Raw genomic sequence first — 22,673 nt, 5'->3', positions numbered from 1 at the left:
GGCCGCATAGTATCATACGTGATGATACGGTGCTTGCGCAGTGGTGTTTATTTTACCTTTGACATAGTCGAAAAGCAGTCTTCGAACTAGTGTATCAAGTCCAATAGCCACTGCTGCTCGGAGGGCGACAGGGTGGAGCTGACATCGACAGACAAAGGCGTCAAGGGCGGGAGGGTCGCTGCTTGTAGAGCGAAACAATCTTTGACTTGGGTGACGTTGTCGCAGTACGCAATTGCGGTACCCTTCTGGATGGGACGGCGTTCGTTGATAAAGTTTGTGAGAAGGACTTCTGCATGCCCATGAGTCATGTCGAGTACGCCTCTAGCGATGGAAACATTGTGTGAGCAATAGTGCAACGATTTGCTCCGCGATCACATCCCCATGGTTAGGTTTCTTGAATGATAAAGATACAAGGCGGCAGGATCACGGCTCAATGATGACATCGTCGCGATTTGCAAGCGCTCATGTTGCCCGTCATCGATCGTGGCGCCGTATAGGCCTGCAGAAAATGTCACCATACGTTCCGGAATGTTTACGACTGCGTCGCGATCTCGCAGAAGATTCATCCCCAACGTGAGGTCTTTGCAGCATTCGGGAATGATGACAAAAGTGGCAATGAAGCTAGAATTACCGATGCGAATTCGGGCGGTGCATGATCCCGTTGGTGTCATTAGCTGACCCCCGGCACTTCTTATGTGGCGCCCTGTCCACAGAGTCTTCACTTTCCAAATTCAGTCAGCCAGCTATTGCCACACTCGAGAAGTCTGCGCCAGTGTCAACAAGTGCGGTGACGGGATGTCCATCCAGCAGAATGCTGAGATCGGCACGGGCAACGTCGTCGGCGTCATATCGTTTTCGTCGGCATTAATATTCGCCGTCGTCATGTCGTCTTTGTGGGGAGCGTGGAGTGTATGTTTGGCGTCTCGACATAGGGCAACCATCTCCCCGGAGGTCTCTGAAGCAATCACCCCTGTCGACGTCTGTGGTAAAACTCAGTCGCTTTCGGGAAGTGTAACGCAGAGGTGACGGGGACTCCCCGAAACAACATGGTGAAGCCGCCTGGCCGGGCGACAGCTCATCACTGCTCGGGGCGCGACGGTCGTCGAAGTGCACGGAAGCGCCAGGTGAAAAGGAGCCGACTTCAGCGTCTGGATGGAGGCAGTAGCGGGCAATGTGACCTGGTTCGCCGCAGTGGAAGAAGAGTGGTCGACGGTCGGCGGCGCGCCACAAGTCGGTCGGGCGATAGAGGTCGTCTCACAGATTCCCGTTGCCACCACGGCACGGGAGCGGGCCGTGGCGGAAATGGCGCTACCGGATGTGAAGGGAGAGGACGCCAGACCATGTCTGCATAGGTCAGCAGACGTGCTTCTGGACATGGGGCTGATGAGGCGAAGGCTTGCCGCAACTTCGGGCGCACGACTTCGGCAACAGAAACGATCGGCGACTCCGTAGGATAAATGCCGAGGGCTCGCAGCTCTGCATGCAGGATGTCTCGAATCATTTCCTGTAAAGAAGTGTGGCCAACAATCTGAGCTGCGGAGCTTATTAGTGTGTTGTTTGGCTGGCGGTCGAAGTGGCGGCAGCGTTGCTGAAGTGCCCGCTCGATGACAGTCGCTTCCTTGATGAATTCGTCGACCGTTGTTGGCGGGTTTCGTACAAAACTGGCAAACAGCGGTTCCTTAAGTCCCCGCATAAGGTGACGCACCTTCTTTGCCTCGGTCATATCGGGGTCAGCTCGACGAAACAGACGAGCCATATCTTCCACATACATGGCGACGGTTTCGTTGGGTTTCTGTACCCGAGCTTCAATAAGTTGTTGCGCGTAATTTCGCCAGTCCGAGCTCGAGTGGGTATCGAGGAGCTGACGTCCGAAATTGCCCCACCTTTGGAAGCTCCCTTCCCTGTTCGCGTACGAGTGCTGTTTTCTAGCGCGAAATAAGCATGGCTCAGTTTTTGTTGTGTGTTCCAGTGATTTCCCAGACCCACACGTTCGTACTGGTCAATGCAGTCCTCCACACCTTCACAATGGTTCAGTACTGAGGCCATCCGTCAGTGCCGGCGGGAATCGAGAAACTTGATCAAGCTGTGGTGATGTCGATGACGCCGAGTGGTAGGCAGTTGATGCAGAGTGCGCACTGCACTCTGCTCGTGATACCTGACCCAAAGTCACACCTACCGGAGACCTCCGGTCACATGTACGAGAAGTGCGCCATCCCAAGAGTCTTCAAGACTATCCCACCGCGTTTAGTCTAGAGGCACTTACCAAACGCCAGTACTTCTCCAGGCCTCTGCAGTCCGGCCTACCCAAAGCTCTGCTTCAGATGCCCGCCATCCTGCTGGACCTGCAGGCCTCCTCTGGCCCGGCCCTCTTCTCTCATTCTAATTCTTTCTTCTTTCTTTTCCCTTTTCCGTTTTTGTTTTTTTCCTTCTGCTCGGTCACTTAATAAAGAATTGGACGAATCCCGAGACGCCACATGCCACATGTCAATGCAGACAGGTATTCCGACATTCATTCCTGCTCCCTACTTTTGATTATATACATCTTCTGTCGGCTTACCTCGTTTTTTTTTTCTTCAACAATTGGCTTTTCCTCAAACTTCTTTTTGGGTCTCTACGCCTCTTTATTTATTTTTTATTGGCTTATACCTGCTATACTTTGGTGGTGCGGGTTTCCCTCATTTTTATTTAGGTTATTTTTGCAATTTGAGGGGCACAAAAATACGCCGTGGAAGATTTCCGGGACGCGACGATGTTCAAGGGTCACCTGGGAAACGTTAGGCGCCGTCTGTGAAGGAGGGAGAAGCGCCGATGGTGTAGTCATGTTGGTGGGAGTCGCAACGGGAGCGAACTCCGGCCTGAGGCCGAGCAGGCGCCGACTATCACGATGGACTGGAGCCGTTACGAGAGGTAGAGCTCCGGGACTGGGTGTACGGCTCGGAATAGGGGTTGCCAGCATGGAGTTTCAGGCTCTAGCACTTCCACCAGTGTCGCAATGTCAAAAAACAGGGGTCGTAGAGCGCTGTTCCCGAGGCACAGCAGCATGTCTCCTTTTTAATACCCAGCGCAACTGCGGCTTCTTGTTCTTCACTGCGCCTTGACAAGAACGTTCATGGATACTCGCGTCGTCCTCTTCTTCATCGGAGTACTGGCGCGACAATATCAATTGCACCGTCCGATATTTAGCTAAGCATTCGGTGTTTAGAATTTCTTTGGGCTCAAGAATCTACCATGTTTGTTCGTCACGTCGCCAAACTTTGTAGCTTACATCGACTGAACTTACTTTGCAATGAGAGTATCATTTGAAGAACTCGTAAGATAGTGGCACTTTTATGGCTCGTTTTATCCATCATTATTGCAATAGCAAATACAAGGACACTCGAGGTGCTTTTGGGCCATTGATCTTGGCACAGCCGTCCCGCTGTCACGGTATCGACGCACATACGCGGCCCACGCCTAGATGCTTAGAAGGTATCCAGAGACATGCCGTGCGTTTTGATGCAACAACCGCAAAGCCAAGAAGGCCCACCCATTACGCGCCGCGCAGTCCGCTCAGCCTGAGGCATGGGGCAGAGTTCAGGCTTGCGCTGCTGGCATGACCGTTATGGGCGCACAGTTTAGGGTTCTTACTGAGTAGATGTGTGTGTACCGCACACCGTTGTTCATACACTCATATCTCACATAAACGAAACAGGACATTAAGCGTCAAGCGAACCCTATGAAGTAAGTTCATTGGGCGCTGACACGCGCGGACGGCTTTCCTTCGGTGACACCTCGTGCACCATAAAGATGCGGCGCCTGTGACGCCGTTTGTTGCGCTCCTTAGCATGCCAACGTTTCGTGTGCGACGTCTTCAGAGCCACGATGCGCAATCATGTCGCTTTCTATACTTCGCCTTCAAGCGAAACTGCCATTTTTGAATCACCGTTATTAACATTGAACGCCAATTTTCTAAACTCCAATCCTTGTTTAGTAGCACTGCCAGCGACTGGAATTACCTTTCCAACGAAGCCGCACACCGTTCACATCCACATACTTTCAAAGCTGCCATAGAACCCACCGTTCACCGCGGTATTCGCCCATCGCTCAAGAAATATCCCACGCCACAATCGGGGCTTTTGTTAAACAAGTGAAACCTTATTAACAACGTGGATCATGCTGCCCTGTCTTTATATAGGTACTGATAGCTATGTTCCGTTTAGGACGAGTTGGCTCTAAAGCAGCAGAGATAACTTCACCCTACTCAAACTTTCTGTACGCCATTACAATAATTCGGTATGCTTTCCATGTATTCCTTAATGAATAAAAATGGCTCCAATATCAATTCTGTGTAATTTGCAAAGAAGCGTACGGGAAACATATTGTCACAAGCTGTCATGAACCACGCCTGCCGCGCAGACAACCAGATGAAAGAAAGAAGAGAACGACGTTAGCCAAGCTGCCGCGAGACCGCTCTTCAACAGCCACGCCTATCAACCAGATTCATCTGGTTCTGCATTAAACACCTCGTGTGTAACATTTGGTGGAGCTGTGCGGGGTAACTCCCACGACCTACAACGGAGCCATCAGCACAAGAGCTACGCCGAAGCCGTCGCCTCGCCGGACTTTCGCCGTCGCGCTCAATCACGGCCACAGAGCAAAATACCCTCACCAGCAGTGCCTCGGCGAGCCCAGTCCCTATCCAGCACTACCGAGAGCCACGCACGTTCTCGGCGAAGGCAGAGGAAGATGTGGATGAGTGGCTAACTCATTACGAAAGGGTAAGCCAATACAATAACTGGAACGCTACCTGTCAGCTTAGGAACGTTGTTTTCTTCTTGGCCGGCACGGCGTTGGTATGGTATGAAAACCACGCGGACATGCTAACTACATGGACACGCTTCGTTGAGGAGATCAAAAAGTGTTTCGGTGACTCGGACGCAAAGAGGAAACGTGCGGAACTCACATTAGCCCAGAGAGCTCAGGTACCCGGCGAGACTTGCACTACCTATATCGAAGAAATCTTGAAGCTGTGCCGAACCGTCAACCCTCAAATGACAGATGAAGATAAAGTGGGGCACGTGGTAAAAGGAATAGCGGAAGACGTGTACAACTTCCTCATTGGTAAAGAGAACTTGAACACTGTGTCAGAACTGATACGGCACTGCCGTATGTTCGAGGCGCGGAAGACCCGCCGAAATACACCATAGTTTGGAAGGCTGGCCAATGTAACGACTGTAGCAAGTGTTGACACGAGTCCTCCGCTTCCAGACCTTTCGTCCGCCATCCGCCAGATAGTCCGCGAGGAGCTCCAGCGACATGACGAACAAGCACGTTATGCGGCGCCACGTTGCAGCTCCTCCGTTTTCCGAGACACTCTTTGGGAACCCCCTTCGGCTACTTGGAACCACTCGGTGAACGACGCGGATCTTAACGGCTCCAGAGACGAAACGCATTACATTACGACCGAACCACCACGCAATGATTCGCCCCCTCAACGCTTTGATCCACGCCCACGCAACTTTCGTCCACGAAGGCTCGCCGCTACCTACGACATTCAAGGGGAAGAGCCTCGTTACCCTCAACTGATGTCTTCTGCAGAATACTTCAATCCGCATTCTGAAGTTGGCCCTTCGCCAGTGTGTTACTGCTGCGACATGCCTGGCCATATAGCTAGGTACCGTAGCCGACGCCGAGCATCAAACTACGGATCTTCAGCGCCGACTATGCGGTCTAGCGGTCGTACACTGCGCACTCAGTGGCCATGAGACTCCACTTCAGGAAGCCACTTTTGAGAGGACCGATGCACCGCCCAGGAGACCTACTTTGGGGAAGAAAGAACCCGGAACCGCTACCGCTCCCCTGCCTCCGACCGTACTCTGACGCCACCACCAGCCTTCCGAGCCTCCCGATCACCATCCCCTCAGCCGCAATTCACGTCACCATCGCCTCGGCGCCGTTTCGTGTCGCCCCCGCGGAGAAACTAGCCAGCGCGGCCGATGGAGGTGAGGTCGCTGGAAAGTGTGTGCTGCCGACTCAACTGCCTCCAACTATTTTCATGCTAAAGAATAAGGTTCATGTTCTGATTGATGGGGTCTCTACAATGGCTTTAGTCGACACGGGAGCAACTGTCTCGGTCATGAGTGTGGGGTTTAAAGGCCTTCTGGGACGCAAGGTTATGTTTCGTTGGGACCAGTGCACAAGTTTCCGTGGAGTCAGGGGTTAATCATTATGCCCGGTCGGTGTGTGTAACGTGGACGTGTTTTTGGGTGGGAAAGTTTTTAATGCAGAGTTTACTGTTCTTCCTCGCTCCTCGCATGACGTGATTCTGGGGATTGACTTTTTGCAATTGTGTGGTGCGAATGTTGACTGCCGGACGGGAGAACTCAGTGTCGACACCAGTGTTTCACCTGTGCTCTTTGAAGGTGAAGCTTGCCCGGAGAGTGTGTTGTGCGTGTCTGAGGATACAGTTGTGCCCGCCTTATCCGCGGTGCGTGTTGCCGTCGCCTGTTCATCTCCGTCTCCTATCTCGTTCAATGCTGCAGTGGAACCTGTACATCGGAACTGCCTCAAGAAAAACGTGTTAGTTCCGCACTGCGTGGTCTCAGTGACCAATGGATGCGCGGGGCTGTGGGCGCTAAACTGTTCCACTGAAGCGGCAGTGCTACCTCAAGGCCTAAAGATTGCCACTTTTCAGGAAGACTCGCCCGTATCGGTGGCAGTACTTACAGAGCTCCCCGATGGAGGAGCAACCAGTAACTCCAGCCCCGGGAGCTCGAAGATACTTTCCATGATTGATAAGTCACTCAGCAATCACGAGCGTCGAGTTTTGATGGCCCTGCTTACGAAACATACCTCGGTATTCGACTTTGCGCAGCACGATGGCTCGCCATCATTTCCTGCGTCGAGAACTCGTCACCGCATCAACACAGGAGCCGCCCAGCGAATTCGACAAAAACCCTATCGTGTATCCCCGCCAGAACGCAAGATAATCAATGATCAGGTCCAAGAAATGCTATGCAAGGCGTCATTCGAGAATCATCTATTCCTTGGGCAGCCCCCGTGATATTAGTGAAGAAGAAAGACGGTACGTGCCGGACTGTGTTGATTACCGTCGCCTAAACGCCGTTACTAAGAAAGATGTATATCCGCTCCCACGAATTGACGACGCCATCGACTGTCTCCTTGCGGCATCTTACTTTTCCTCAATCGATTTACGGTCAGGTTACTGGCAAATTCCTATACACAAGGACGACAGAGAAAAGACAGCATTTGTAACACCCGACGGACTATTCGAGTTTAACGTGATGCCCTTCGGGTTGTGTAACGCGCCCGCAACGTTCGAAAGGTTCATGGACACGATATTACGCGGCTTAAAATGGGAAGTTTGTTTGTGCTACTTAGACGACGTTGTGATCTTCGGGCGAACATTTAGTGAGCACAACAGACGTTTGTATTTGGTCTTCAACTGCTTGGAGAAAGCGGGTCTTGTGCTCAATTCAAAAAATGCCGTTTTGGGGAACGACGAACTCTTGTGCTAGGCCATCTCGTCGCTAAAGAAGGCATCCGACCAGATCGACAAAAGACTGCGCCGTAGAAGCATTTAGAGTACCCAACTCTGTCAAGCACTTAAGAAGTTTCTTGGGCTTGTGCTCCTATTTTCGCCGATTCATTCCCCGCTTTGCTGACATGGCTCATCCCCTTACACGCCTTCTCCAAAAAGGCGTTCCCTTTGAGCGATCTGCAGATTGCGACTCATCGTTTCGCCAGCTCAAGTTCCTGTTGACATCCGAATCAATTCTTCGCCACTTTGATCCTTCATCACCAACTGAGATTCACACCGATGCCAGCGGCGTAGGCATCGGTGCTGTGCTAGTTCAACGTGTTGGCGACAGTGAGCACGTCATCTCTTACACTAGCCGGTCCTTGAGCCGCTCCGAGCGCAACTGCACAGTCACCGAACAAGAGTGTCTGGCGGTCATGTTCGCCATGCAACGGTTTCATTCGTATCTCTATGGGCACCCCTTCACTGTGATAACAGATCATCATTCGCTAGGCTGGCTTGTGAATCTGCGGGATCCCTCAGGACGACTAGCGCGCTGGGCCCTCCGTCTACAGGAATACGATTTCGTTATTTGCTACAAAAGTGGCCGGCGACATGCTGACGCTGATTGTCTCTCTCGGATGCCACTTCAAACAACTGAATGTGATGCGGACAATTTGATGAATACATCGCTTTTGTGTCCCCGGAATTTCCGGATATGGGTACCGTCATATCCGAGCAGCCCAAGGACGAGAGCTTACAACCGCTCTTCGCGAAAGCACAGGAGTCACCTGCAGGCAGTCGCTTTCGCCTAAGTGATGGTGGCGCGCTGTATAAGAAGAGCTACTCGACCACCGGTGCACGCTACCTTTTAGTTGTCCCCAAGAACCTTCGCCACCAAGTATTACATGCCATGCACGATGACCCAACTTCCGGTGATCTTGGTTCCACACGTACACTCTACCGGGCTCAAGAACGTTTTTACTGGCCTAAGATGCGGAAAGATATCGAACGGTACGTCGCCAGCTGCTCTCAATGCCAGCGCAACATGGCCTGCTTCAACCAGTTCCCCCTTCTAGCGCACCCTTTGAGCAAGTTGGTATAGATCTTCTGGGCCCTTTCCCGCGATCCTCCAAGGGTAATCGTTGAGTTATCGTTTGCGTAGATCACCTTACCCGCTATTGTGAGACCGCCGCATTGCCATCGGCCACAGCTACAGAAGTTTCTATCTTCTTGCTGGCTAACGTTACACTCCGACATGGACCTCCTTGCATAGTAATCAGCGATCGTGGGCGACAGTTTACCGCGGATGTGGTTGAAGAAACCCTTCGTCTGCGTTCATGTAGCTTCCGCCATTCTACGCCCTACCATCCACAAACTAATGGTCTGGCCCAGCGCACAAACAGAACGCTTGCCAACATGCTGTCCATGTACGTCCATTCAGCACACAAGAATTGGGACAGTATCTTGCCTTTCATTACCTATGCCTTCAATACCGCGAGACACGAGACCACTGGTTACTCACGATTTTTCCTTCTGTATGGTCGTCTGCCGCGCTACATCCTCGACACCATATTTCCCTACTTCGCTGATGACAACGAATCAATTGATGAGATCCTATGTCGAGCAGAAGAAGCGCGACGCCTCACTAGGCTACGCACCCTAGCATCGCAGGACCGGTCCAAGATACGCTATGACGGGCGTCACCGCCACGTTTACTTCGATCCTGGTGACTTTGTGTGGCTCTGGACGCCGTTGCGGAAGCGTGGCTTGTGCCAGAAGTTTCTCGCCCACTACGTCGGCCCTTACGTTATTCTGGAGCGCCTCAGCGAAGTAAACTACCGCATTGCGCGTCTCACGAGCAGTGGACGACGCTCAGCCAAGGCTGAAGTGACACACGTCGCGCGTCTGAGGCGTTACAACCCACCAGATGACTGAATCGCCCGGCGGTCTTCGTCTGCCAGCGGGGAAATGTCACAAGCTGTCATGAACCACGCCTGCCGCGCAGACAACCAGATGAAAGAAAGAAGAGAACGACGTTAGCCAAGCAGCCGCGAGACCGCTCTTCAACAACCGCGCCTATCAACCAGATTCATCTGGTTCTGCATTAAACACCTCGTGTGTAACAATATTAACAATAAGAGGACCTGAAGGACCCGATTTTTGTAGGTCCCAGGCGTGTAAATCAAATCGATAATGAAAGAGAGGAAATCATAGGGCACTTGTTTTTGTATCGTGTGTATATAGTTGGACATAGCTGCACCCACCGCCCTCGGCTGGCAAACCTGGTTGTCTGTGTGTCCGGATGTGGACAGGCAATAAATATCATTCACCATCTTTTGTGCGTTGATTCAGTTTTATTTCATATACAGTACTGATAAATAGAGAAAAGGAAGCGCACGAAAACTCATATTGCCGCAGGCGGGAAGTGAAGCCCCATCGCATTACGAGTGCTGCGCTGTCACCAGCTGAGCTAGCGCGGCGCCGTTTTACAACGCACTTTCCAAGGTTTTAGTGTGTGCGCGCTAGATATAGCCCTGGGAGTGCTATCGAGAGCGACTGCTCATGGCCCATGGCGACACATGTAGAAAACCCTCTTTTGCGGATGGCGTCATGTATTACGTGAACTTGGGAGACCGCACCTAGCCAGAAAGTCTTTGTGCGTCACCAAAGGGCATCAAAGCTACAGGAATCAGGACCTTCAGTTTGTAGCAAAAGAAAGGGGGCTGAGGGCGCCGATTTTTGTTAGTCCCAATCATATGAAAACCAAGGGACAATGGCACCAAAGAAAATAGACTGTAATTACTTGTTTTATTTGAAATTGTAAAAGCTAACGTAAAGACAGTATAGATTTAAACGAGCGCATTCTGAAATTGTTTTCATCTCTCAGGCTATAAAAATATTAGGCGGGTAACATTCACGAATGTGCATGACAGAAAAATTTGAGTAGTTCGTACCAAACGTCTAGGCATTACCAGCGATATCAAGGCCAAGCTTTGCGCTTGAATTCCTCAACCGCTGCTCTAGCAATGCGCGGGAGCGGGATGTTTGCGCTACGCGAGTGCTTCTTATATAAAGTAGTGTTAAATCAAACTTTGCCACGAGCACACAGCCAGTAACCGCTTTTTCTTTCGCGGCCCTCGTCATTTATTTGATGCCTCTAGAAACAAAAACCTCGCATATTAATCAGCATTCTCCAATGAATGCGGATCGATGTCCTATCGCAACACAGGGACTGCGAGAATTGAAGTAGTGGACAGCTGGGTCGCCATACGGAGTCGTTTAGTCTGGAACGAAGTATCATTGGTATGAGCATTTTTGCATTCTGAACCAAGGAGAATGCGGCCGCCGCGTCTTGCAAGCGAAACGACGACCCTTTCCGCAGCCGAGGAACGTACGGCCAAGCAAAAGGGGATACCCACGCTGTCGTGAACATCGGCTAATTGATTTCCGCATTGAAATTGAGCACCGTTATGTTTGCGATAGAACTCAACAAAGGCCTCTTACCGGTGTGTTTTAGTAGCGGAGTCCACTGAGCAACGAGTACGGCGAAGGTTGTGCACGATGTACTACGTGACGCGGCAGCTGCAAGGTTCGCGAGAAAGCACAGCTTGCGTCTCCCCGAGAGAGCAGCTGGCCTGGTCATCATCGATTGTGGGTGTATGACGGCGTGCTCCTCCTGAAATAATAGGTTGACAGGATTTTCGATTGGGCGTTCTAAATGTTTGCGGTTAAACGCCAGATACATAAGACAGACGTTCAGTGGTCTTATTTAAAGAATAGGAGCGCTCGTTATGCAACGGTACTTTTCATTTCGCAACAACCACGCGCATAAGCGCAACAATCTGAGGGTGGCAGCCCGAGGCAAGGCGAGGAGAAGGAGGGAAACAGGGTGGGCCCTAAAGGGTCATTCCACGCCAAACGTCCCATACCTGGCACCCGACCCTATTCTATTCCATTCCAAAAATTTGTGTTTCAATTATTTTTATTTTTTTTATTATTTCAACATAGTGTCAACATCATGGGGGTCATTAAAAGAGTGAGTGAACAAAATTTTACACACATATGTACATTTGCAATCCTGCATATTTTTTTTTTCCTTTTGAGCCATCAAAATTATATACAGAGTAATTAGGAACAAATACAGAGATGCAAACAATATCAATAAGCAAAAGAGACCACTGCCCTCACCGCAAGCTCAATAAAGTTGTTAGACATTGTCTGCTCAGTGACACACGGGTTCAGTCCATTCCATTGTCGTACAGCTTGCGGGAAGAAGGAGAACAAGAACGCGCTATTATTGCAGGAAATCTCTTCTAGTCTGTTTGGGGGCATCTGTCGAGCCTGGAGAGGGGATATAAAGTTTACCAAGTCTGCGTGGTTTAGCTTAAATAAGTTATGGAGTAGCATGTACAAAACCTTCAAATGCTGTAGTTTCGCTCGGCTTCCCAGAGTGTGAAGGCCTGCACATTGTGAGAGCTCAGTTGGTGAATCGGTACCCTTGTAGCGGTTATAAAGAAAACGAATAGCTTTCCTATGAAGCATTCCGAGTGTGCGGATGTTATTTTTTATGTGCGGAAACCAAGCTATATTCGCATATTCTAAAATCTGCGGAATGAAGGTGACGTAGGTAAGGTACTCAGTTTCAAAGGCCGAATGACGCAAGACTCTCTTGAGAAAGAGCCAGTTTGGGCATTACTTTCCTCGTTATTGGATAGGCGCAGTCTACGCCGAGTCGAAAGAAATTATGAGTCATAAGTAAGCATGATCAGAAACACTTGGGATGATGACATTGTTAATGGAATAAGAATAATGTAACTTTCTTTTTTCTTTGTAACAGACATTCAAACCGTTTTATCTAAAATGATTTAGATCTGACAATGTTTGCACCACTTCCCTACTTTATTTAAGGCGTTATCGAGCTTATTTGGTAATCAATGTTCTGGATTTCGCGATAAAGCACGCAGTCATCTGCAAACATCTGCAATTCTCGTGCACTATTCGAGCTAATAGACTACATTTGCAAGAAAAAGTTTTTTTTTTCGTGTGTATTACAGGGACTTCAATGTTGCCTTGGTGGGCAAAACCTACGTTGCGATAAAACACCCGCAAAAGTACTATACTTCACGGACGGCGGACAAAACGAAAGCAAGGCGAGAGCGGGAGCTAACTTTCAACAAGTGCACTTTTCTTCGAGGTGGCATATCCTTTCCTCGGCGCAGTATACATAGGTAGACTTCTTCTAAGGGAAAGAGGGGATAACGCTGGGCGTTGAGGCAACGAACGAGCTGTGTTAACGGCGAGGGTGTAAAATAAAAGAAAAAGGTATGCTAATCGACGTCGGTGGACAAAGGTGAGATAGCGCCGTGTGTCAGCCGGTTGACGTCTCATTACAGGTTATTTTTTTTGTGTGTGTGTATGTGTGTCTGTGGAAGGACCCTGGGCGACGGGGCCTTATCTGCTCCGCTGGAGATCAGTGAACTATCGTCTCTCTACAAAAGAGAATAAAACAAGCGCCAGGAAACGGTGGCTTCTAGAAAAAATAATACTAAGATTGAATGTATAAATATAGGAACAAAAACGGAGCAAATAAAAACAAAACACTAACAAACCCAATGAAAACTAACTAAGTGATGTTGCCTATGGTTGGAAATTTAGCATAGCGAATACATTCTAAATCTCCCTTTCAATCATTTATGCCTATCGGTTGCAATGTCTTGAACATACATTGAGGTACAATTCTATGTATTTTCTATCTCGCGCAGAACAAAAATTTGACTCTAGCATGCAGAGTTTAACTTCGTCAAAGTTATGGCCTGGTTGGGTGAAATGCTCAGAGACGGCTTTGGGTATCTTTTTACCTGTGCCCGCGCCATGTCCGTTCATCCTGACGTTCATTTATGGTCCCGTTTCACCGATATATTGTTTCTTACGGAAGGAACGTTCAAGCATATAAATCACACCGGAACTAGTGCAAGTAAAGCCAGTTTTCAATTCGTGTGCATAACTACTTGTCCTGCTTTTAATTTTGTTGTCACTTTGAAGGTGGCTGCAGGATTTGCACCTGGGACGACATGCTTTTATCACGAGGGAATGATGTTATCTGGCTTGTGTCTTCATCATCATCAGCCTATTTTATGTCAACTGCAGGACGAAGGCCTCTATCTGTGATATCCAATTACTGCTGTCCCGCACCAACGGATTCCAACTAGCACCTGCGAGTAGCCTAATTTCATCATTGTGCATGCCAGGCCAGTAACACCAGAGCCTAAGGCGGGTGTAGGTCTTTAACACGCCACCGTGTACACTATGGGGAACAGTGTGAAACGATGCGCATAAATCAGCCCGACGATGACGCGGTATTACGAGCTGCTATTGACGACCCTCGGGGGGATAGTTGCGATGGTAGAGGAGTTGGTCACGAACAACAAAGTGATGCGCCCGCCACCGTAGCGTCCTAGGTGCTGTAACAGTGGCAGGATCAGCGAGAAACTCCAAAAGCGAAGAAATCCACGGGTGTTTGCGCTGCTCAGAGCGCATGTCATCAATGGCAAGTGCTGTCAGGACAAAGTTGAATGGGCAAAGACTATGCGCGTCAGGTGAAATGGGCGAGCGGAAGAGAACGTCGGCATCGGTATGCTTGTGTCCAGAGCGGTACACGGACCGAATGTCGTATTTTTGTAAACGGAGCGCCCAGCGTGCGAGGCGGCCAGAGGGGTCTCAGCGCATGGTGGTCCGGCACTACAACGAATTAGCAGCTGTATAAGTAAGGTCGAAATTTCGTAAGGGCCCACAGTATGACTAAACACTTCTTTTCTGTAACAGAATACTTTAGCTCCGACTTTGTCAGCGTGCGGCTAGCATAAGCAACGACGTATTCCTCAAGACCACGTTTGCGTTGGGCAAGAACCGCCCCAAGGCGGACTCCGCTACCATTTGTATGGACCTCAAGCCTGTTTCACATGCGGCGACTGGAACGACGGAAATCGGTGCAGTCGCACGCGTCGCAATGCGATATTTAGAGGGCCCATTTCACATGATTGCGATTTCAACAATGCGACTGGTGCGACGCCGAGGGTTCCTTGCTGCCAGGTTTCGTGGCACACGCTGCATAATTCTATTATTGTAATGAATAAAAAGTTTAGATTATAATATTGCGGACTTTTTTTATTAAGAGTAAGTAATATGCGTGTTTTATTATTCTGAAACGTGTTGAAGTTAAGATTTGCTTTGTAGTGTGCAACAGTGGTTTCTGAAGTTCAGTGGGACATGGCGCACGTAAACTGCTGTTCGCAGGTGGTTCAGCGCTGTGTGCTGCCTCATCTGCCTTCTATGACCGTTTCGTTCTGCCTACGCTACAACAATCTACAAGGTGACCTATCGAAAAGCTCATATAGCTACCCTCACCGCATATGCAGTAATCGGAATTCGGCTGTCACGCAGTCGTCGCGCCAGCCCAACAAAATATTCGTGCTACCCTTGCTCGACGTCGGCTTCTAGAGAAATGATGTGTGTATATTGCTCGTGATTGCGCATATGCGGTGCCTGCTCTTAGCCATATTCTTGCGCCAAACGCAAGAACTAGCACAAACCCGAAAGCCCGCGTGTGCCCCTGAACGAAGCCGCAAATTATCTGTGTGATTACAGGACGCGGAATGAAAATTGTGTTGTGAAATTCAACCTTAGCGCTAGCCTTCTTCGTCCATCGCCGTGCGTGAGCTGTGGATATATATATATGTATGGGAGTCCACTCTAAATATTTCTAAAGGCGCAAAATCCGGCGCATCAAATGTTTTGTGCAGTTACCGTCACTTTTGTAGAAACCTGTACTTTGTAACATAGCGTTCTAAAGGAAACGCTTCTCGTCCACTTTGTTGCCCTGTGACTCGAGCTGAGAGTATACTCGGAACTTCTAACAAGAAGACCATATCAATACGCGCGATCTGTAACTCAGGACCATAGGCCAACGGCCGGCGCACTTGCCGTAGGGTTTTTCACCTTTCTGCTCAGCCTTGCATGCCGCTCACGATTAGCCTGTTTTGAGGAAATAAATATTATTATATTATTAATGTTAGTAGATATTATAGTTTCTTCACTGTCATCTATAGGAATCATGCATATTTCTTAAGCTAGTCATGCATTTAACCTGTATTAGATCAACATAGTTAAGGCATACTTATGGGGGTAATTTCAAACTAGATTGCTCAGTCAGCAGAAGTACAAATGAAAGTCTCAAAGTTTATTCCAGTTTGGTATTCCTAAAGAGATTATATTGGCAGAATTTTATGCCTGCTTACAATGTCGGCAATTCAATGTTCAGAGCTGCAAAAACTCATTCCTTTTCTTGCTGTTGAAAAGCTGCTTCAATGTCGATAGCAAGCTATAATCATTTCGAAAGTGTTAAGCAATGACTATATCTCTAAGCTTATCAATGCATTTTTGTTCCACGAACACAATTAAGTTTTCTTTCTCCCTCTCATTCACAGCCATGAAATGAAATTGTTCCCTTTCATAAGTATCACGATGCAAACATTCTGGAGTTTATCCTGAGCATTTTTCTGCATCCTATAGTGTGCCCATTTGTATCAAGTTCTGGTGTTGCAATCGTAGTGATCTACCCATATTTTTATATTGCAACAAAAGAATTTATTGAACTTTGTTTTCAAATCTACAATGTGGTCATGCAGTAACGACCACATTAATAAGCGAAGAAAGACTGCAGATTCAGTGTACGTGTTGGAATCTATACGAAGTGAAGTTTTTGTCAAGTGGTCAATTAAATACTGCGATATATACAATTTGTCCTATTTTGAACAATCCAACATGTCATCTTTTGCAGGGTCTGCTTATGCACCACATAGGCTACAACATTGATGTCATGTAATCTTTATGCACTACGCTGTTCACAAACTATACCAAAATGCAAGCGGCAGTTAATGTAGATGGACACTGTGAGACATAAACACAGTGACGTTTGTTGAGCAAGGAATGGCGCGAGGTGTATGCAGATGAATGAATGACATGTGCCTATGTACCTATTTATCTACATACCTCGCAGGCTGCACGAATGAAGTGTTATGAGAGGGTGAATAAAAAAGTAGTTACAAAAGAAAGAAGGGCACAACATTTAAAAAAAGGAGGAGAAAGTAACACCAATACAATGCACCAACTAGCCCGATGTGTTTTACTGGAACAACATTATGCAATACTTAACAAACAATAACAGAACAACTAACTGCCCATGCGCTCTGTACAGATGGTAAACCAGCGAAGCTGAAATGTGCGGGCCTGGTGTTTATCACCATGGGCTATTTCCGATGGTTTATTCAAGTCTTCCTATATTATTGGTTATCTCAGTGTTCTTTAGTGAGGTTACGCACAAGTTTGGCTTGGGTTTATCGCATTGTTTATTTGGAAAGCCACAGAACACACTTTGCAAGATCACCATCATGGAAAGTGCAATGAGGGGTTCATTGTGTTAATCCAGCGGGTCCATCAAATATTTCTGAGTTATGTTACGCATTTGTGTTTCATAATGTGTTAATCATAATATTTAGGACTCGCTTATGCACTGTAGTTACCAAGTGACACATTGGGGCTGCAAATTTCATTTAATTACATGCAGGGACACATTGCTGAACCTATTGCCAAGTCGGAGATAGACTGCTGCATGCGCGCTCTGCAGCGTGAGAGAAACGACCTGACTATCGGTGTAACTAATGGCCCACCACACCTTTACTGGAAAATAATTATGTCATCATGGTTTTATCTTAACCCCGTCCCGCTCTGTGTCCCTTCCCTGCAATAATACGTAGATAAGTGTATACGTTTTAAATGCATAAGCATCTCTATGTCTATCCAACAAGAAATTCTCCGTCCATGATACAAGACGAATGCAATGGCTCACACCCCCCTAAACAATGGCTCATACCCCTACACTATGGTTTTCGTAATCGGACCACGAATGTTTCGCCTAGGCGTATACAGCTTTACTCTAAAAAGAATGAACACCTTCCTGCTAGAGACTAAGACTGTCATGAGGCGTACTAACGCATGAAAGTCTGTTGAACATGCCTCATAAATGCTGGTTGACAAGCAATAAATTGAAGTTACACAAAAAGCAGAAGCAAAAACTCATGTGTGTCTATACAGATCCCAACAGGGAACGCATCCCTCTCTGAAAGTGTAACAGAGGTCATGCTGACACAAGAGTCTCCTAGTGCCGTAGCATCTACAGCTTCCATAATTTCTCCAGGCAGCCAATCTTGACAGAATGCTAGCTTCTTCCTCTACAATACACTCTCGACATCTGAGCGTGCTTGTAGAAGAAGAAGCTAGCATTCTGTACAGATTGGCTACATAGAGAAATTACGGAAGCTGTAGATCTAAAAATGCTGGGAGAATATTTTCAGCATGGCCTCCGTTAAAAATGGATGCATTTCCTGTCAGGAAACATACATTAATTTTTGCTTCTCCTTTTTGTGTGTTCGGTTTATTGCTTGTCAACCAGCAGTTACTCGTTGTGTACATTAAACTTTTGGTTGTTAGATTATCTCGGTTTTCTTGTTCGTCCTATGTGTTCTATGGTGCCGTTTGCAGCCAGGCTATTGTTTATGTTTTTAGACTGCGACAACTTTAATGGCGCTTATGATGCTTTGTGTACCTCATAAAATCTTTCATTTTGCCAATGTAGCAAGAATGTATAATATGCAGCAGTAAGAACAAGGTACGCTAACTTCTAATTAAAAGATTTGTTGTGAAAATGCAGCGATTTATAAAGGTTAGCGGAAAGTAGTACAGCAATAAAACCTGATAAATCTAGTGCTTGATGAAACGAAACAAAAATGGGAAATGGAGAAAATACATATATATACATACAAGTCCAGCAAAAAAACATTGTGATCACCAAGTGCACATGGGGCTACCTTCCGAGAAACTCGTTTTTTTTTCCAATGGCATGGAACTGGAAGAGTGTGCTTGCATAGGCAAGCTGTCAGTCTGTCTATTGGAATAAGAGCAGTGTTTCTTGAAAGTTGCGGGCATGCAGGATTGGCAATTTTAATGATTTTTTCCTGCATTGGGAATTTTTCTGTACATTCTGAAGCACTTTTATTTATGTTTGGCCGCATCAAGTACGAATTTTTATCTAGCCTTCAAAGATGTCTTTTTTCTGGTAATTTGTATAACTCGCCACATTTTTACAATGAACCTTAGTTCAAAGTTAGCCCTCGTCCATCTCTAGTGTCATCCTATTCATGCTGCTTCACGCTATGCACCCTTGCAACGATTGTGTGTGTGTGTGTGTGTGTGTGTGTGTGTCTGTGTGTGTGTGTGTGTGTGTGTGTGTGTGTGTGCGTGCGTGCGTGTGCGTGTGTGTGTGTGTGTGTGTGTGTGTGTGTGTGTGTGTGTGTGTGTGTGTGTGTGTGTGTGTGTGTGTGTGTGTGTGTACGTGCGCGTGCGCGTGCGTGCGTGTATGCGTGTGCACGCATGGATTTGGATGTGAAATCAGGCCCTCGCGTAGACGTAGCATTCTTCTCCAGTGAAGCCTCATGAATTCGTTATCTATAGGGCGACATAAGGGGTTCTGGTGCCGAGACGCGGTCGAAACACTCACAGCTGCTCTTTCTTCAGTTGTTTCAGATCGTCGTCGCAGCGTCCGGCACTGGTTTCGCTTCAAGACACCTGGGAAGATGTGGCGAGGTCTGCAACGCATGCCCAAATGGAAACATAGTGACTGTGTGGCCTCGTCTGCATGAACTGACGGAGCGTCAACAGGAACAACAGGTGCTTACACACATGTGCACAACTAACGACATCAGCGACTTCCCCGGAGGACAGTGCCCGGCTGTAATCACTGACTGGTGGTTATGGCCATATCCGGATGCATCTTCAGTACCCAGCGTGATAAAAGTTGTCACTACCGGTCACCGAGGGCGCTCGCTGTTCGAGGAAAGACTATTTAAACGCCTGCTACAGACAAGGCCTTTGGGTTCTGGTTCCGAGATGCGATCGAAACACTCACAGCTGCTCTTTCTTCAGGTTGGTCTTTTTTACCGTTATAAGCCAACTAGTACGCAAGAAAACTCGGTACCGGAGCCCACCTGGTCGTTACGGCGGTTTGTGCTTGTTCGTGCAGGTATCTGTCTCTGTACTGGTGCGATAGATTTTTTGTTTAAAATAAGATTACTATTAGCTGGTGACGTCGAAGAGAACCCTGGCCCTCTGTCGGAAAAGCAAGAGCGTGAACTAATGGAAGCAATACGTTCGTTACCAAAGATATTGGCAGGTTAAGACAAAATAATTAAACAGTTAGAAACACTGCGAACTGAGCACAAGCAAATCGAAGACAAAATTGGGAGTCTAACGTCAAAAGTTGCCAAATTAGCTGAGGATTTATCTGTTTTGTCTGCGCTTGGGGACAGAGAAGTGCAAGCGCAGAATAACCAGCTCTCAAAAGCTATGCGAAACGTATTGATCAATCAGGACGAACTCGAAAATCGTTCACGTAGGAATAATTTACTGTTTTTCGGCATAGACGATGAGAGCAAGAAGGAAACATGGGATAAATCGGAACGAAAGGTTATATCTGTCTGCTCGGCCAAACTGGGTATTACTGTTGAACCGTCAACAAATGAGAGAGCTCACAGGATGGGGTAACATAATAACGATAAACCAAGGCCCATTATTGTGAAGTTTGGACTATTCAAGGACAAACAGCGACTGCGGCTTCGAAATTGAAAGGCAGCAGAATATCACTGAGTGAAGACTACTCCCAGCAGGTTCGGCTATGTAGAAGCAACCTGATTGCTTATGCGCGAGAACAGAACTCTGGAGCTAGATATAAGCTGAAGTACAACAAGATGACTTATGAGGGCAAGACTTATGTTTACGACGATACAACGGATTTCGTACGGGAGTACATTCAATAGCAAACAAAGCGTGAGCCGCCGCGGCTCAGAAGAAACTCGGCGGATCGCCTGTCCGTCATCGTTATCAATTGTAGGAGCCTGAAGAATAAAATAGACGTATTCTCTAGCCTTCTGCGCATTTCACAACCAGATATTTTCATCGGAACAGAATCGTGGCTCGACCCTGGCATATCGGATTGTGAAGTATTTCCATCCGAATACATAGCTTATCGAAAAGACCGTAATCACCAGGAAGGAGGTGTGTTCATTCTTGTACATGACAGAATCAGAAGTGTACCGTTATACTGTGATGTTTCTTCAAAATGCATTTGGTGCAGAATATTGGTTTCTGGTGGTAACAACCTTGTGGTGGGATCGTTTTACAGGCCACCATCTCCAACAAGCGTAGAACCATTTCACAACCTTGCACGATCACTGTCGGTCTTATCATCGGAAACTACTCTACTTGGGGGCGATTTTAACATGCCTGACGTTGTATGGCGTGACCGCTATCCTGTAGCGATGAGCGCCTCGGTACTTCACTTGGCCTTCATTGAACTAACACGTAACAATGAACTTGCTCAGTTTGTAAATTTCCCAACGCGTTATGCTTCAGCTAAGGACAGTACGTTGGACTTGTTTAGCAACAATGATGATTTAGTTGAAGCAGTTACGGCAGCACCAGGAATAAGTGATCATGAGGTCGTAAATGCAACAATAGTGTGCAAAAATTTACAGGTTAGCAAGAATGGCCCGAGAAAGATTTTTATGTATCAACAGAGGAATTATAATGCCATAGACGAAGAGTTACACTTATTCATGCCAGTATTGCTGGAATACAGCAGTCAGTACAGCATAGAAAGATTATGGGCTCTGTTCAGAGATAAAATCCTGTCTTTGGTCGCTAAATACATTCCCTCGAGAGTGATATCATCTAGACGTCGAATGTATAAACCTTGGATTAACAAAGAACTGCGTCTGTCAATAAGAAAGAAGGCCGGAGTATACAAGGCATTCAAGATAGCACCAAGTCAGAACTTATATGACAAGCTTAGAACTCTAACTGAAAACTTGAAACAAGAATTAAATGCAGCAAAAATAACATACTTGTCATCGCTATCTCATAAAATAAGATCTAATCCTATGGAGCTATGGCGATATGTCAAAAGTAACAGAAAAGACAGTGTCGGCGTTCCGGCTCTGCGGCATGAAAGTGATATGTTAACTGATGCCACAAAGAAGGCTGATTGCTTTAACGAATATTTTCACTCCGTCTTCACAGCATCTCGTCATACTCCGATACCTGAATTACACGAACAATTACCTCAAATGCATGACATCGTTTTAAATGAGGCTGGAATTACGGCTCTGTTGTGCCACATTAATCCTCATTGTGTTCATGGTCCGGATGGTATATTAAATCACATCTTGAAACGCTATTCCCATAGTATTGATCCTATCTTGGTTCATTTATTTACCAAGTCAATAAATTCTCAAAAATTACCTAATGACTGAAAAATGGCCAATGTAACTCCTATATTTAAAAGTGGTCGTCGTGATTTGGCAAGCAATTACTGACCAGTGTCTTTGACATCTGTTTGTTGTAAAACACTAGAACATGTTATTTACTCTGGTCTTATTAAGCATCTTCATGACCATAATTTTTTCATCCCGACCCAGCATGGATTTCACATGGGATTATCCTGTACCACTCAACTTACTGAATTCATACATGACGTTGCACTCGGCTTTAACAATAGTACAGAGATTGATGCTGTATTTATTGATTTTCGAATGGCGTTTGATGTAGCCTCGCATGACTTATTCAGACCGGGATACATAGCACAAAAATTACTAATTAGTAATTTTTGCGCTATGTATCCCGGTCTGAATGCATCCTGCCAACACGCCCAAACTTCTTCCCTGCTAAATCGCATGACTTACTTTTGCACAAACTACCATTTCTTGACCTCCCCGATTCACTTTACGGTTGGATTAAAGATTACTTGTATAAACGGCAGCAAAAAGTGGTTCTGAACGGTACGACGTCGAGAATGGTTAATGTTTTATAAGGTGTGCCTCAAGGGTCGGTCCTTGGGCCATTGCTGTTCCTCATATTTATCAATGACTGAAGGGAAGGCTGTGTTTCAAATGTCAGACTGTATGCAGATGATTGCGTTGTGTACCATCCTGTGTCTTCTGCCCAACATACGAGTTTGTTGCAGTTTGATCTCGAAAAAATTTGT

The 22,673-nt window shown here is 47.2% G+C and overlaps 1 protein-coding gene and 1 pseudogene across 1 annotated transcript in view; one reads left to right on the top strand and one right to left on the bottom strand.

Annotated features, from left to right (window-relative positions):
* The window catches only part of LOC142578119 (uncharacterized), a 186,120-nt gene extending 175,007 nt beyond the window's left edge, over positions 1 to 11,113 (bottom strand). The window contains exon 1 of the mRNA XM_075687527.1: positions 11,027 to 11,113. The gene's annotated coding sequence lies outside the window, so the exon portion shown is untranslated. The remainder of the gene's footprint in view (positions 1 to 11,026) is intronic.
* On the top strand, positions 1,153 to 20,448 carry LOC142578487 (uncharacterized; annotated as a pseudogene).
* Positions 20,449 to 22,673: the final 2,225 nt, after the last annotated feature.

Source organism: Dermacentor variabilis, chromosome 4, assembly GCF_050947875.1.
Source record: "Dermacentor variabilis isolate Ectoservices chromosome 4, ASM5094787v1, whole genome shotgun sequence".
NCBI classification, from domain to species: domain Eukaryota; kingdom Metazoa; phylum Arthropoda; class Arachnida; order Ixodida; family Ixodidae; genus Dermacentor; species Dermacentor variabilis.
Note: the sequence above shows the minus strand (reverse complement) of the source record. Positions and strands in the feature narration are given on the sequence as shown.